The sequence below is a fragment of the Callorhinchus milii genome, unplaced genomic scaffold, assembly GCF_018977255.1.
Source record: "Callorhinchus milii isolate IMCB2004 unplaced genomic scaffold, IMCB_Cmil_1.0 Scaffold21, whole genome shotgun sequence".
NCBI lineage: Eukaryota > Metazoa > Chordata > Chondrichthyes > Chimaeriformes > Callorhinchidae > Callorhinchus > Callorhinchus milii.
In genome coordinates this window covers 9,802,522-9,807,446 of record NW_024704762.1, presented here as the reverse complement: position 1 = coordinate 9,807,446, position 4,925 = coordinate 9,802,522, and positions in this window count along the sequence as shown.

The following is a 4,925-nucleotide window of genomic DNA, read 5'->3' as shown; positions in this document are numbered from 1 at the left end:
GCAAGTTTGATTGCATTCCTTGTGTAATCGAATGAATAATAATCCTTGCCTTTGATGCCCTTCATGGCATGAGGATGTTTCAAAGGGCCTTCGCGGGACTCGCTGTGAAAGTGTAGTGACTATAATTTGGGGGCAAATGAGGCAGTCAATTTGTCTGGGATGTCCCTGTCCGCCCTGTCAAGCGGACTTTAAAGATATTGTTGGAAAACAGAAGTAAATTTCCCCCGGTGTCCTGGCCAACAATCCACCCTCTGTGTTGATTTTAACGCACTGGGAAACCTGGGCCCTGAGAGAGAGAGAGAGAATTCTGCCCATTAACAGCACAATCTCCAGTGTCAACTTAATGTGTGTGAAGCATTGAGATGAATCATCAACTGCCTGGTGGCTGTGTTGTTCTGAGATCTGTTACCAGAAGCTTCCCTGTTATCCTCATGCTCCTTCCCGATGAATATAGTCCTCATCCTCCTCGTTATCTTCAGGATAGGGTGGTCCAAGCTGGACAAGCGCTGGGAAAGCTTCCCAGACAGCGCTCTCAATGGCAAGCGGTTTTAACTGCTTAGACACCAGCAGTTACCCCCAACGTATATTCTGGACTTCCCCAAACCTTGGTTCTTGCCAATCTGCACCAAATACTTGGAGTATTAAGAGTATTAATCGTGCCTGCTGGGTCAGGAGCAGAGACTGTGACCTTGAATTCCTAATCGATGTTACAGGAGAGGCTGAACACAATAACTAGTACATGTGGTTACATTAATAATTAGGTAATTTAGCTCAGTCACCAATAATAATATTTGCATTTGATACGGCGCCTTATCAGGTCTTCGAGACGTCTGAAAGCGCTTCACAGGATACACTGTAAACTGCAGTGACTGTGTGTTTTGCGGGCGAAACACGGCAGGCAATTGCGCCCAGCAGCGTCCCACAAACAGTCGTGGATTGAGTGACCAAATTATTATTATTATTTATTTTTATTATTTTATTTTGAAGAGCAATCTGCCAACAACCGGGTTCCTGCTTACTGCGAGGCGAACAGAGGCGTGTGTGGGGAGTAAGGAAACTTGCCTCAGGTTTCGCCCCGACCGGGAATCAAACCCGAGTCCTCTCGCTCGCGAGTTGAGTGCTCGAACCACTGAGCTACAGGACTCCACATACTGATATTTCACACGAGTTCACAGCCCAGCGCTCCCTCTGTTCCCTTCTCTGTTGTGTGAAGGTGCAGAAATCAAAAGGCTTTGGGAAGACGTATGTCTATACAACATTATTTTACAGTGAAAACATACAACACTGAAGGAATACTTGTTTGCATTATTTTTTTTTCCTTTACATCATTATAGGCAAATAAATAACACACAACTCTTGTAAACTTTCTTACATTTTATGTTACAGAACGTAGAGCTACCAGACACCGTGTATATTATATTAAACAACTGGACAACAAACATTTATATTTATATAAAAGAAATAGCTCGATTCAATGCAATGTTTTCTGCTGGTTTCACTCAGTGTCTTTCTCCGCCGACAGTGAAATAACTCAGGAGAGATCTCTGAGAACAACTGTGTACAATTCGGAATCAGAACCTGGTGAGCCTATGCAGCCGGAAAAAAATCGGACGTGAAATTCCAGTGATCCTAATGGGAAGAGGGGTGAACGGGATCGCTACACACACACACACACAACACACCCGCAAACTACCCCTCTCCCTCTCGCTCCCTTGTGACGATAATTATCATTACGGCTCCTTTCACGTCAGGAGGACGTCGCGAAGCTGTTCGCGGGATCGTACTGTTAAGTGTAGTGACTGTGTGCTTTGTCGGCACAGGCAGCACTTTACAAGAGATGCAGCGTAACCACGGGAGGGAGCGAGTCTGCTGATGGTACGGTCAAAGAGGTAGGTTTTCAGACGGGATTTGGAAAGTAGTGAGAGCGAGAGAGAGGGAGGGAGAGGCGGAGGGATTTGGGGAGAGAATATACCAAAGGGAGAGTTAAGTGACTGATCCCTTTGAAAGATGTAGCAGGTTCTGTACACAAATTCATTTGGTCCTCTGTCCCTCCACCCCACCCCCTCAGACACTCCGCCATGTCCTGTACAGAGCAGCTAATGGATTTAGTTTTAAGTTTCTATGGCAGGGCACGGAATACAGTTTCTATCGTACACAGTTTCAAACAAATCGTTGAGTGCGACGTCAGACATTGGTAAATCGTCCTCGGGTTTGATTAGATTCACATCAAAGTGCTTCACAGGATTTTACTGTAAATGTGACTGTGTGATTTTTGTAAGCAAACAACAATTTGTGCACAGCAACGTCCCACAAACAGCCACGATGTGAATGACTGACTTTATCTGGGGAGGGAGGGAGGGAGGGAGGGATGGTCGGCCAGGACACCAGGAGAGAGAGAGAGAACTCCTTTCTCTCTCAGAAATGCCCTGTGGGAATTGTTAACGTTCGCCTGAACAGGGCACAGACGGGACCTCGGTTTAACATCTCATCCGAAGGGCGGCGAGAGAGGTTAGAGAGCTACCGACTGAGCCAGGCTGACACCCTGAGCAACAGTATCTAATAACAATAATATTATAATATTATTATTATTATAATAATAAGAGTATCGGTGTTCACTGCACAATTTCTAAGAGACGTGTCGATTCCAGTACTAAAATGAGCACCAGAAAAGACTGATCAAATGCTAATACTTTCACATTTATTGCATAAAAAGATGCTAAAAGTGTCACAGGGCTTGAAGTTGGTCTGTGACCTACAATCTGCCATTACCAGCAACTGAATGAAGTTTGCAATTTTATCTGTATGTGGTTTCCGCGCTCTCTCTCTCTCTCTCTCTATCTCCATCTCTCGCTCCAATGTTTGCACAATCTTTGCACATCGTTAAAAGTTATACATTCACCGGAAAAATAGCTACAGTATTGATGTTGTTTATACACTTACATTAATGACCGCTGTGGTGATGATGATGATTAATTATTACTGTTATTATTATAGGCTTCTTAAATGGTCTGAGATAAACGATCTACGGTGTTCGATTCCAGCTTAAAAATACAGTTAGTTACATTCTTAATAAAGAAAGGCCATCGAGAGATCGACGAAGATTATAAGCTACATTTTTCTCACCCGATTAATATATCAAACACCCATCGGAAAACAGACAGTGCGTCCGGAAACACTTCCGAACCGGGATTCCGGGCCGCACTGACTCGGAAGAAGATAATTTAACCCGTTCCTCGGGAAAGGCACCGACCACACAAGCAAGTTGCTCAACCCTCGAACCATCTTAAACCATGACTGTCCTCTCTCTATCTCTCCCCCGCCCCACACAACAACAACAACAACAAGTCACATTTGTATAGCGCCTCTCAAGTCGGGAGTTTGTCTCCAAACCTCCCTCCCCCCAAACCTCCATCCCCCCCCCCCACCCCCACCACTTTGTTCTCTGTCTCACACCTACAGGAAAGTTATGCAACCAGAACAAGAGGAAGCAGAAAAGCGCAAAGCTAAAGCTTTTCCCCTCTTTCCAAATGAAAAAACACCTCAGTGGTGACATGTAAAATCCCATCGTGTGGAGGTGGGGGTGGGGGGGGGGAGGGGGAGGGGGAGGTGGGGGAAGGGGGAGGGGGAAGTGGGGGAGGGGGGTGAGGGGGAGGATGGGGTGGAGGGCAGAAAGGCAAACGTGACTCATTTTGTAAAGAGTTGACTTCCAATTGACTTTGCCAATATTTGTCAGTCCGTTAGGTCTCTACCACAATCCTTATCCACTCCCTATCCCCCTTTCGCCCTTCCCTCTCTGCCCTCCCCCCCTCTCTTCCCCTCCCTCCCTGCGCAGTCCCCCTCTCCCCCCACCTTATCCCCTTATCTCCACCCTCCCCATTCCGAATTGGTCCAATTACAAAATGTCACCCAAGACGCAGAGTCCCGGGTGTGAAGCCCAACTCCTCAAGAGACTCTCACACCATCATAACCAAAGTCTAACCACCACCCAAAGGCAAGTCACCAACACCGGCACCAGTCCTGGTCTGAGCCAAGTCTCGGGTCAACTCTGTACAGTCAAGGCATCAGTAACCAAACACCGACACAACCTGAGCCCAAAGGCTGAAAAGGCAAAACAATGACAGCTTCTTTGGACAAAACAGAGAGATCCCCCACCCCCCACACACCCCGATAACGTCACACACGCAGTGCACACAATATACACAATTGCACAAGGAAACAGCCGCCCCCCCCCACCTCCAGTCACACTCGTCATTGGAAGTATTAGCAGATCTCAGTCGAAATTCTTATTGCGCGCGAGTAAGTAAATGCAGGTTATGTACAAATCACAAGGACATCAGACTAAATGGTTCAATTTCTCACTATTGCACGTTGGAAAAAAAGAGGGGTAGTCTCCAGATATTGAAATAACCTGACAATCGCTCTCTTCCCCCACCCCACACACACACCCCCCACACACACACACACAAATACCTCCTCCTCCCATCCCACACAGAAACACCCCCTACCCCTCCCCACAACACACACACAAACACCCCACTCCTCCCAACTCTTCCCACTCACACACACAAACACCCAGTCCACCCCCCCCCCCACTCCCCCTTTGCAGCGAATCCTCACATCAACGGGATTAGCTTAGCACACACTGAAAAGACGGTGGAGCGATATCCAATGACTGAACCAGGGATGTGAGTGTGTGTTGTATATAGTGCATTAAAGCTATTGTAGAATCTAACAGTGCAAATGTTCTATAAGAGTTTCAAGTAGTTGCTAACAATATCGACACGTGATAAAGGCTCCATCACTCGGTTCCTTTCCAACACTGACAAAAAGCTCCACAGGAAAGGCCTTCGCTCAACAGTTCAGATACGGAACACTTTTCAGGAAGGAATTAAAATAGAAAATTAGGACCTGATTTTTGTTCCGGA